The sequence below is a fragment of the Balaenoptera ricei genome, chromosome 13 (genome assembly GCF_028023285.1).
Source record: "Balaenoptera ricei isolate mBalRic1 chromosome 13, mBalRic1.hap2, whole genome shotgun sequence".
NCBI classification, from domain to species: domain Eukaryota; kingdom Metazoa; phylum Chordata; class Mammalia; order Artiodactyla; family Balaenopteridae; genus Balaenoptera; species Balaenoptera ricei.
The window spans coordinates 96,848,229-96,861,427 of record NC_082651.1 but is presented as its reverse complement, the minus strand read 5'-3'; the positions used below and the strand labels follow the sequence as shown (position 1 = coordinate 96,861,427).

Genomic DNA, 13,199 nt, shown 5'->3' with positions numbered 1-13,199 from the left:
CTGTGCTGTACAGCAGGTTCCCACTAGCTATCTGTTTTACGCATGGTAGTGTATATATGTCCATCCTCATCTCCTAATTCGTCCCACCCTCTCCTTCCCCCACTGTGTCCACACGTCTGTTCTCTACAGTCTGCATCTCTTAGGTCTCTTTTAATGGATAAAAATACTCCTCTCTTTTCTGATTTCTTTCTTATTATCATTCTTTTGTTGTTGTTGTTGAAGAAACAGGACCATCCATTCAGCAGAATTTTCCAGTCTGGATTCGGCCAATTTTTTCCCTGTGGTGGTGTTTAACATATTCCTCTATCCTCAGGATTTCCTTTCAAGAGGTAGTTAGATCTAGAGCCTTAATCAGATTCAGGTTTGATTTTGGGGGCAAGAATCTTTCGTAGGTGGTAATGTGTAATTCCAATTGCATTGCACGGGCAGACGTAATATGTGGCTGTGTCGTTTTGGGTGATGTTAAAGGGGATTCAGGTGTTAACAGGCTGATCCTTCCTTTACAATGTTCCCTCATCAGCATTTGAATTAATGGTTTTATGTTTTATGTTATGTTATGTTATGTTATGTTATTTATTTGGCCACACCTGCAGGATCTTAGTTCCCCGACCAGGGATTGAACCAAGGGCCCGGCAGTGAAAACGCAAAGTCCTTACCACTGGACCGCCAGGGAACTCCCTGAATTAACAGTTTTAATAGCTGTGTTTTTTTTTTTAATTTTTTTTAATAAGTTTATTTATTTTATTTATTTTTGGCTGTGTTGGGTCTTCATTGCTGCGCATGGGCTTTCTCTAGTTGCGGTGAGCAGGGGCTACTCTTCGTTGCGATGCACAGGCTTCTCATTGCCGTGGCTTCTCTTGTTGTGGAGCACGGGCTCTAGGCGCATGGGCTCAGTAGTTGCGGTGCACGGTCTCAGTTGCTCCACGGCATGTGGGATCTTCCCAGACCAGGGCTCGGACCTGTGTCCCCTGCATTGGCAGGCGGATTCTTAACCACTGCACCACCAGGGAAGTCCCAACAGCTGTGATTCATTTTTAATCCTTTGCCTTGATAATTTGGTGGCATCAGATCTTTCATACTCCCTAACTAAAAGCCACATTTTACCCAGAAATACATGTATGTAACATAGTTCAGTAGCAAGAGTAGAGAATCTTCATCTCAATTTACTCAGTATCTAGCTGACTAATCTCCAATAAGCCACACTTGGGTCTCACTTTCCTCATCAGTAAAATGAGGAAATTGTGAGATGGTGTCTAAATTATTTTCTAATTCTGAAATCGTGTGGCTGTAATTTCCCCAGATTGTCATAGGAGTGATACTGACTTCAGAAACAATACTGGCCTTTGTCCGTATATACACAGGTTCCAGTTCCCTGCTAAATAGCTTTCAAGGGTAAGAAACCTGGAGTGAAAGTTTTTGCTGTTCCTATTGACCCATGAATAAAATTTTGGTACTAAGCTGCTGAGGCTGCAGTAATAGTCCTGCGAGTTCTGAGTAGTAAAACCAGTACTACTACTCTTCAGGCAGCAGGTAAAACAACTCTATCAGTTAATCAAGCTTTATGAGGTTTTTTTTGAATGATATTTGACATTTAAGTCCCTTAGGTATCCTAGAGATTTTAAAAGAAAACAGTCTTGAGGGTACTTGGTCAGGAAGAAATTTATTTGCTAATTCTGATTTTTGCATGACAGTAACTACAGTGTTATTACCATCTTTAGAGGCCTGAACTTTTCACTAGTGACAGTTACCTTACTCCAAAGCCTACTGCTATGTGGTCTATATTTCTTGAAATATAAGCAAAATAAAACATTTTACTTACCTTATATGCGTATGATTTGCAATGTACATATATTTACAATATATATCAGATAACTAACAGTACCCTCAAATGAGTAATTTAACATGCACACAGCTTTCAGTTAAAAGAAAAAGCAAGTAAATGTTGAAAGAGCCGTAGGAAAGAGAGCCAGATTTCTCCTAATACCTATTTTTTAAAAAATTTTTATTGGAGTATAGTTGATTTACAATGTTGTGTTAGTTTCTGCTGTACAGCAAAGTGAATCAGTTATACACATACATATTATCCACTCTCTTTTAGATTTTTTTCCCATATAGGCCATTACAGAGTATTGAGTAGAGTTCCCTGTGCCACACAGTAGGTCCTTATTAGTTTTCTATTTTATATATAGTAGTGTGTATATGTCAATCCCAATCTTCCAACTTATCCCTCCCCTCCTCCCTTACCCCTGGCAACCATAAGTTTGTTCTCTACATCTGTAACTCTAATTCTGTTTCGTAGATAAGTTCACTTGTACACTTTTTTTAGATTCCACACATAAGTGACATCACATGATATTCGCTTCTCTCTGTCTGACCCACTTCACCCAGTATGGCAATATCTAGGTCCATCCATGTTGCCGCAGATGGCATCATTTTGTTCTTCTTTATGGCTGAGTAACATTCCATTGCACACATGTACCACATCTTCTTCATCCAAGGAATGCCTATATTTTTTAAGTGAGCACAAAAATATTCATCTCTGTCCCATGAGATTCGTCTGCAATAAACCAGATGAATATTTTACCCACCTTTTTTGAACCAGATTGTCCTTCATTATCGAGAAAAGTGTCCCAGGGGGGGCCAGCAACATAGCCCTTTGTTTTATTTTGCAAATCTACACTCCCTGAAAAGATTTTAATTTTAAAACTCTTAGGTGAAGAACTTCCCTTTTATTATCTAGAAGGCAGGAAATGTTTCATATTTAATTCTGATCATCATAAGCAAAATGAGAAGAATGTTAAAGTAGAGGTACGAGGGTCAGGGGAAAAGATCTGGATTCATCTGTGAACTGTGTCAGACCTAAACATTTTTTGGAGAATGCTTTTTGCTGTATTATATAAATTATTCTTTTGCAATGTTTATAATTAACATATAGTAAAGAAAGTAAAGCAGCATGAAGTTGAAATTTATCTTCCACTTAATCTAGCAAAATATGCCTTCAGCCAACAAAGACGTTTTTTCTTCTGAAGTTTACTTGGAAGGAAGCATATTTACTGAAAACACCTTTGATGAAGGCTTCTGGTGTGAAAGGGATTTCAGCTGATACTGTGGAGGGATATGAAAGATATAGAAGAACACTTAAAACTGGGCTACAGAGCCCTTGTTTCTGTTTTGAATGACAGGGGCTCTGGGGCTATTTCCTGAAACAAGAAATGATGGAATGACACTTGACAAACTGTTCTGCTGGTGAGTTGTGACCCACAGTGACATGGCGACGTGGAATGGACCTGCCCGCTGTTTGAAGGAACACCTTGGAAGAGAAGGTTCGGGACCGGCTCTAAAACACTGACTGGACTCTTGGTGTTGAAGCCAAAGTTTCAGAATAATAACTATAAGAAGGTGCCCCAATTTTTTAGGGGACAAAGGAAGGAAAATGAATCTATATACATAAATTTATATTTAAATTCTGTCCTCTGTGAAGGAAAAAACCAGAGCTGGATAGTAGCTAAAACAATAACAGATTTTATTCAAGAATACTGCAATAGGGGAAAATAGACCTCAATCTAGAACTGTGCTCAGTTCCGAATACTGCGTAAGCAAGTGGGAACTCATAGTGAAGGAGCAGGGCAGGGGTCAGTGGATGGAAAACTACTAAGAGGAAGCATCAGGATTAAGGGGGGTTCTGGCTAAATGGACCTAGCAGGATTCTTGCTAGAGGCAGGCCAGGGGGATCAGGCATCACCTGGGGGGAGTTGAGGATGAGAAACCTGATTATATATCTGTGGTGATCAGATAACGAGGATGGGGGTTCTTTCTAAACTGACCTAGCAGGATTCTTGCGAAGATTGGATAATACAGAAAGGAACACAGAAGTCGAAAAGTCGGGCTTATTTGAAAAGTTCAGGGGAGCCTGAGTAGAGTTTGGTCAAGGAGAGAATCTTTGTCACCTCTTCCAAAATGGATTTGGTGCAGAGTACCACAAAAATTGTGACTGTAATAAAATCATTAATGTAACAACAAAAATAAAATGACCAAATTTTTGTGAGGGAAGATAAGAAAAAATTATAATAGAAATCTTGGGCTGAGAAAATCTACTGCAAATAAGCACAAAACCAGCTCTGAGTTTCCTGGGGAAGGAGACAGTGAGGGAAACAGAACATGTTTTTTATTGCCTTACAAAATGAAACATTCCAGTTCATCATGAAACAAGCATTTTCTGGCTCTGGTATCCGAGCCAAATTTCTCCAGTCGGTAGATAGCATGAATAACCCTGGACAATGTGCCCCCAGTATCCTCACAAGGAAGGCACAGAAGTTCTACTTATGGCTGTTTCTTGTGTGGCCTTTTGATAAAAGCTGAGGCATAATGTGAAGTTTTCTTCTATGACGAAGGTGCCAAGGGGATACAAGTTGAGTCCATGCTTTCTAGAGATTAGATTTGATACTGGGATAAACTTAGAGAACCTTGAGGGACAAAGCCCTTCCAGATACCATTTGTCTCAGCCGGACTTCTGACAGGAACTTTGTGTGAACAATTCATTACTTGAGTCTCTAATAAGTATCCAAAGTACATACCAATATTGTAAACAGAAGGGAGATCCAAATGCTCCAGTTACCAAGCATGAGGTGCCCTTTTGTGAACACTTAGAAGCCTGTGTTGTATTCTTACCAAATGGAATGCCAGCCCCTCCACCCTGGAAAAATGGGCCATAGGACTGCGCAGGTACTTTGGTTATATAGATTTTTTATTTTTCAAATGTTGGCTTTTTCCCCTGGAACATTGGAAAGTCAATTTACATCAGAATTGATCCAAATTAAACATCCCTGGAGATGGTTTCTAATTTTTCCGTCATTATTTAAGGCGTGTCTTTCCAAACTTTTCCTGTTAGTCTCTATTAGCCTCGCCACTAAGTGGTTTCATCTCCTGTACTTTAATAGTACTTTTCCTCGATAATATACCAAAATTAATCTATTTTCTTGGTATTAAAAAGTTGCACAGATAGCACATCAGAAAAATATTCAACATGATGTATTTTAAAGAGATAATTGGTGATCAACAACGCTTTTTGCAGAGTAGGGGTCACTGTGGCTTTACCTTGTCAAAATGATTTTTTTCCTCCTTCTCTCCCAGATACAGATATAGAGGACCCACAAAGACTGCACTGTCCAAAATGATAGCCATTATCCATGTGTGGCCACTGAAATTTAAATGGATTAAAATTAAACAAAACTAAAAATTCAGCTCTATTAAACATTCCATTGCACTGGCCACATTTAAAGTGCTCTGTAGCCACATGTGGCTAGTGGCTAGTGGCTAGAATACTGGACAGAGCAGAGAGAGAGGGCATTCTCATCATCACAGAAAACTCTACTGGACAGCCCTGCTCTAAGAAATAAAACTCACAGGCTATTAATACAAGAAATAACATCCGTAAAATCATAGCTAAGAGGATGAGTGGAATTGGTGACTATTGGAATGTACCAGAGGCCCAAAGAGAAAGAATTACAGTATAAGAGAAAAACAAAAAATGATTAAAACAGTAGTTTATTTGTGGCTAGAGGGGGAGTCATGTGTATTAATTACAAGTATTGTAATCATAAAGATCAAGGTCCAGGAGGACAACCGTCGGACCAGAATGAAGTGTGACAGGAAACGCCCAGAAGGGGGTGTTTGGTGGTAGAACTTTCTATTTACGGCACAGAGAAGTGTTCTGGGGTCCCATCATTCCAGAAAATGTGCACTTAAAGTGTCCGAAGGATTTCTTTATTTTCAGGACTCGTCTGAGTCTTTGACACCCTAATAATCTCTAAGATCAGTGCAGGGTTCCTCCTCCTTATCTGAACGCGGGGTCTTTTTCTAAAGCGAGCCCTGTTCTGGGGCAACACTCTGGTGAGCGCATTGTGCAAACTGGATCCTCCTGTTTTTCCTCCCTGACACCGCGCTGACTCGCCACTGCCCTGCCCATCCCCAGACGTCTTTGTAACTAAAAATACTGCGCACAAGCTCCACGGCTCTCTGTCCGCCAATGAGGTCGCCCTGAGTTGAAAGGCGCTTCCCCATCCGTTTCTCACTCTGTTGTGACCTCTTTGCATGTGAGTTTCACGGTATTCATGGTAACATGGGTATTTCATGTCCCGGTGAACAGATTTGCCCACAAATGGTGCCCCACACAAAACGGTAGTGCCACCGGCAGCGCAGAGTGTTTTGGAGTATTTCAAGCTGGACCTCAAAAAGCAAGTTTCACACCAAGGAGAAGAAAATGGTGGAGGAAACAGGTTAATGACCAGCAAGCAGTTGAGGGTGAGAGGAAGTCCTATGACATGTGGAGAGGTGTCACAAAGTCCCTGCAGCCTGGGAGATTTGACCAAGTACAGGAACAATAGCCAGAGGTACTGATGACATGAGTATGCTGTGACGTCTAAGAGTCTGAAGAGAACAAAAGGACAGTTGCCAGTGTAGGATGGCAGAACCGCTCCTTCTGGGCATATTTGACACTGACCCCGGCCCCTTATGGTGCTGATGTGCTGACAGCCCCACCTCCAGGGGGGGCTAAATGTGGGTCGTATAGAAATCTTACGATAGAATTGCTCCCATTTACTAAATACTATGTGCTGGGAACTAGGTTAAGCACTTTTCATGAACTGTCTTGTTCAATCCTCACACCAACGTTATGGGGATTTTTTTTTTTTAATTGCTAGACCCCTCTTTTATTTTCTTCAAAGCTCTCTAAAAGGGGAATTTTTATTTTACCCATTTTACAGAGAAGAACATTAAGGTTTAGCAAGAATAAGTAACTTAACCATGGTCATGACTCTAGTAAATTGCAGAGCTAGGACTCAGAGCTTACCTTCGGAGTCTGAGCTCTTAGCATTATATATAGTTCTTTTTAGAGTTGTACCCTCTAACTTCCTTCCTACTGTGGGGGTGCATTTTAAAAAGCTATTTAAACTGGGTCATGGTGGGCATAGTGAGAAAGAAGGTGTGCCTGAGGAGAGGTAGTTGGGAAAAAGCAGAGTCTCTGGTGTGTTTTATCTGCCTTCTAAACGTGGGATGGTTGGGAGCCTGCTTTATCACGTCCCGGCTTTCCTCCACAGTGTCTCCATTTGAATGTCTCTCTGACACCTGAAACTTCACACTTCGAAAATCAGGCTCTTCATCTTCCTCTTCAAATAGTGGTAGTACACTCCCAATCCTCCACTTTTACACTTTTCAAGAAATCTTTATACCAACTCAACTTTTTGACAACACCTTCCAAGTTCTCCAATCCATCTGTCATTTTCTTGTCAATTCTTTTATCCTTCATATCTCTCAAAAATGTTTGTTCTTTGCCATTTCCACTTTATCAGGTCTGATTAGAAGTATATCAGTTTAGTCTTGCACATAAAATATGAAGGCAAGCACATTTTATATGTTGACAGCAGGGACTTATTATTTCTCAGGACTAGCTTCTAAAAGCTGTATATAGTCTTTATTACTCCCTAGAAGAACATCTTATTATCAATTATATCAAAGTCAAAATCATCTATTTAGCATTTAGATAGATAATGCCAAACAATTCTACTTAATAGATCAACGTGTTCACATGATCTGGAGGTTGTTTTGTGAATAACTTAGCTAGACCCTACCAAATGCAGTGCGACTCAACGTTATTTTTTATTTTTTTTTTTTAATTTTATTTATTTACTTATTTATTTTTGGCTGTGTTGGATCCTCGTTTCTGTGCGAGGGCTTTCTCTAGTTGCGGCAAGCGGGGGCCACTCTTCACTGCGGTGCGCGGGCCTCTCATTATCGCGGCCTCTCTTGTTGCGGAGCACAGACTCCAGATGCGCAGGCTCAGTAATTGTGGCTCACGGGCCCAGTCGCTCCGTGGCATGTGGGATCTTCCCAGACCAGGGCTCGAACCCGTGTCCCCTGCATTGGCAGGCAGATTCTCAACCACTGCACCACCAGGGAAGCCCTCAACGTTATATTTTTTACAGATGTGCTGCATTGTACAGGAAGTTGGCATTGGGAATTCCCTGGTGGTCCAGTGGTTAGGACTCCGCACTGTCACTGCCGAGGGCCTGGGTTCGATCCCTGGTCAGGGAACTAAGATCCCACAAGCTGAGAGTCGACATTTGATAATCAATTTGTTTCTGAAAAATCTCTTAGGACTTTCATGCGTTAGAAAGATAAATTTCAACTTCAGTTTTGTGATAGTTTGAACATTTGAAGAGATTCAGAGTAGTAGTAATTTTTAAGTATGTGATAGGGGAAATGCTATTAAAGTACAGTTGCTTATTTCCCATATTTATTGGAATATTTATTGTTTTAGACGTTTGGAATTCATCAGTAAATAAAACAAAGTCCTTGCTCTTATTTCAAGGAGAGACTAATATTAACAATTTGGAAAAGTCCATTTTATTTTATTTTTTATTTATTTATTTTTTGGCTGTGCCGAGCGGCACGCGGGCTCTTAATTCCCTGACCAGGGATCAAATCCACACCCCCTGCAGTGGAAGCACGGAGTCTTAACCACTGGACTGCCAGGGAAGTCCCTACATTTTAAATAATAAAGCCAAACATGAAAAACTCCAGGAATTTTGTATCCAGTGGTGTGCTTGTAAGTGTTTAACAATTGACTCTGGAAAAATTAAAGAGACCTGACTTATACTGTTTGCTGATTTCTGTGGTGTAAATACTCCCACTGTGGCCAATTTCAGCTATCAACGAGATGCCACTGAATGCAGAGTTAGGAACACAAGTGCAAACACAGCTCTCAGGCACTTGTGTGAGCCAACTCCAGCACACCATGGAATCTGAATCAACTCTGTTATAATTTAGGTTTTCAGATATCTCAATAGGGAAAGTTAGTTTAAAGAAAATGAAAATTGGGGAAAAAAGCAAAAAAAACCTCTAAAGTATACAAAAATTCTACACATCAAATAATGTGTAAAAAAGAAAAATCTCTTTACTCTTTTAACATATAAGGAATAATAACACGTTCTATAAAGGCTCTGTTTACAGTTTAAACCTTTAAAACTGGGGGAAAAATTTGCAAATACCTTTTCATTCTGAAACCCTTCCGACTCACTCCTAGCTAAATTGTGCAATTAATCACAGAATTTTAGAAATATGTTTTCATCAGTGAAGAACAATGACCATTTATTGAGTCCCTAGTATGGACCAGATATTTTAATGCATTTTCTGTATGGTAAATCTGCAAAGTAGCTATTATCCCATTTTAAAGATGAAGAAACTGAGGCTCAGAGTGATCAATTTACCTAATATCTCCCATTAGTAAATTAAATCTAGGATTCAAATCAATGTCCATCCAATTCAAACGCCTGTATTTTTTTCACGTTGAATGCCTTTGGTTTATGAACTGGTTCAAAATAAAACCTGACTTTCAGAAATGCTTGATGTATTCATTAATTCCCTGGACATTAAGGTCTTAGGACTCTCCTCTAAAGTAGGAGGTGATTTTAAAGCAATGGAGTCAGGTCCCCTGGTGTAGGTTTATACATTAGCTGCCCCAGGAACACCATGGCAACAAAGCATACTTCTCTAGGCCTGCAGGTGTAAACACCGCTGGTGTTTATTCATCTCACGATGGCTCCTAGGCTGTTGAATATTCTACTTGGTGGGCACCCAGTTGTGCAGGGTCAACTCTGGGCAGTAAAACACAAATACCTCCTCCTAATCCTGTACCGAAGTAGCTCAGGGCTTCCTGTGCAACTGTGATATGTGACACAGGGACTCGGAATCACTCTAGTGAACCCTCAAAAGCAACTGATACTTTAAACAAAGATAAAATACTAGAATTTTACAACCGGATAGGACTTTAGAGATTATTTAGTTCAATCTCTCACTTCAAGACAAGGACATCAAGGTTCAGTGACTTTCCAAAGACCGTACAAGTAGTTTGTATCCCAACCCAGGTGCCCAGGAGGTCTGCTCCCAAGTCAGGTGCCCTTTCCACTGGGCCACGTGGCGCTCCCTCCCTGATGAGGAAACCAACAAATACTAGTCCCCAAGGAGGGCATTTTGCAGAGTTAATACCTTGAGTGGAGCAGTAGAATGGTATAAGAAACTCTCTGAAATCCCAAGGTTTCATAGCATAACTAATAAAATGGCATAATAATGGTATTCGTACATTTCTGCACAACTGAAATTTTCTTTACAGACATTACGCTTACTACTAATAGTAATACCTTAAGGCTTTATAACATTTTATAATTTGTGGAATACTTTTTCATATATTATCTCATGATTATGAAACTTATTAAGTAGCTAGGGATTAGTATCACCATTTTATAGATCAGGAAACTGAAGTTCAAAGTTCAGATGTCTTGCCCCACAGTAGGTAACAAACATGGGACCAGAGCCTGTGTCTGCCTCCTAATCCAGTGTTTATTTCCTCATGATATCTAAACAGAGGCATCAGAGTAGTGGACTTTGATATACTCACGTTAAAGAAAACCAAGGCACAGAGCTCTCATTTAGGGACTTTATCCAAGATGATATATACTGTCTGCAACAGAGGTCCAAGACCTAAGCATTTCACAAGTCAGTCTTCTTCCTACAACATAGGACTCCCCCCAACTTTGTTACCCCTATGAACAGAACACTGTTTGTATATACCAAAAATACGCACGCCTCTCCAAATTTGGCAGATCTCCTTCTGCGAGGCTACGCATCTGGAAAATCTAACATCTCAAAAGCGTTTGGGCTTCTGCCAAAGTCAAATCACGGGCATCTGTGGCTTTTTCCATCTCTTGCGTAATGAGTCTGAATCTTTTTGGAAGGTGCATCCTCACAAGTAAAGGTAATAGAAACTCTTTCTCTCATGAGCCTTCTGATGAAATAATTACTTGGCAGTTAACAAGCAAAGCCTTTCCTGCCAACTTGGAATTGCACCAAGAAAAGAGCTGGGGAAAATTTCAAATATAGTTCAGAGTCTGACCCTTGAAATATGAATTCTAAGAGATTATGGTTAAAAGAGAAACATCTATTTTCATGAGGGAGGGGCAGAATTTTAGGGTATCTTCTAGCAACTATGCTCATGTTCTCTCTTGTGTCTGGAGAGATAAGATTCTAACATTTACCTTTAGGACATCATGGCATAATTGAGGATGGAAGAATGTAGGACAGATGTCAGAAGAAGAACTTTCTCCTCTTATGACCTAGATGATAATAATTTGTTTTACTATCTGTGGGTGTTTCAGAAATATTTACTGTTGTAAACGCCCATAACTTCATTTATATAATTTGGATTGTAAAGGTTTCAAGCAGAATTCATTAATCTTGATGCAACTATTAACGAAATACATAGTCATTACAGAGTATGTGGAAATGCAGAAAGACATAAAAAAGAAAAACATCGCCCAAGGGCCTTTGATATATTCTTAAGGGTGCAATTGAAAGAGCTGGATAAACAATCTTTCTTTTTGTTTCCATGCTTTTTTGGAAATACCATTTTCCCTGGGCCAGTTATATTGGGGAAGTAATTCTAATCTGCTTCCAAATCCAAATTGTGTAGCCTCTACCAAAGAGTATCTCAACACATTTCAGAATCCTGGCTACATAATATGTGAAGTGTTTATCTCGTGGCTCAAAGTATTTTAATGGCCTTCCTTTATAAAATTTAGTTTTTAGACTACGTCATTTTGTTTTTTAAGAGTGTAATACTGCCTTCGGACAGTCTCCCCATAAAGGACATAGGAGCTTTAGTGACACCTTGAATAACTTAGGAAAAGATATCATGAATCTGCTTTGCTTGTTTGAGACAAAGCTGCAAAAGTCACTCTTACTTGTATGAGTCTGAAGCTCTAAAACATTTCTTAGTCAGCGCTAAAACTCTGTAAATAGCAAGGGAACCACAGATTTACTAAGTACATGAAATTACCTCAGTGAAGCATGCAGATATTAGCTATGAAACGAATATACAGGGCCAAGCAATAGTTTAAATAAGTAATTGGGTACATTTAATTCATGATGATATATGAAGACACATTATGCTATTTCTTGGAGCATTTTGAGAAAAACTATTATGCCAAGCAAAATAATTTAAAAACCTGTATAGAAAGCTGGCATTGGAATTGATTCTGCGTGCCAGGGCTCACTGACACAGCTCTCTCGTCTCCAAGCTCTGTGTCAAATTACACAGCCTCCTCCGTGGGCCTTCAGCTTGTTTGCCAATTTTTATCAATTGTTTGGGACAATGATTTTGAACACTGGCTCTTGAGGTTTTCCTGCCCTTACATACTTAACTTTCCAAGAACTTCTTCGCTCTATGTTTAGGTGTCATTAAATTTTAGGAGTTTGTTTGAGATTTTAAAGACCCAGAAAGATACTACCTCTTATCGCTACAATATGGAACTCTTTCCAAGATAACTGAAAATCCAGTGGCATTTCATCTACAGTAAAGAGCAATTTCTAGTCAAGAAATGTTTGTGGAATGTGCTAGACTGCTCTCCCGGGAAGATGAAATCCTGCATTTACTCATTATACTGGTTGTGTGACTGTCACTTACACTAACAGTCTTGAGAAGAAACACCAAAGAAATGTACAGCTTTTTGTAATGACTTTCTTCCACTGGGCCTCTTTTGCTGGTCTTCTTACTTTGGGAAACAGTAGAAATAATTCAACAAGAAATCTCTTGTCTTAAGATGACTGAAAGACATTCCCACCTCCTTCTCCTCTTGAAAATCATCCAAAAGGAAAAAAAAATAGAAAATTATCCATCTTTGATAAAGTCAGGAGACTTCTGTTACCCCAAACCCAAACCCCACTCTCCCCTGCAAAAAAAATTGGCTTGCTTCCTGATCACATAACCGTGAGGCCCAACAGTCTACAACCCTTACTCCCCATCCTGCCCGCCCCCAGTACACACACACACAGACACACACTGACCACCCACACTCACGTAACACACACAGACACACACCACACACATACCACACACACAAATACACCACACACAGACACACACACTAAACACAGACACACACACCATACACAGACACACATGCTCACACCTATTACACACAAACATACATGCCATACGCTCTCACACACACGGTTACACACACAAACACACCACATACCACACACTCACAAACATATACCACACAGACTCACACATACCACAAAATACACACATACACCATGCACAGACACATAAGCACATACCACACATGCACACTCACACACACAAT

General features: G+C 39.9%; 1 non-coding gene across 1 annotated transcript; it reads left to right on the top strand.

The window, feature by feature from the left end:
- The first annotated feature begins 8,015 nt into the window (after positions 1-8,015).
- TRNAD-GUC (transfer RNA aspartic acid (anticodon GUC)) lies at positions 8,016-8,088 on the top strand. The gene has a single exon. It is a non-coding gene; the product is annotated as a tRNA-Asp (tRNA).
- Positions 8,089-13,199: the final 5,111 nt, after the last annotated feature.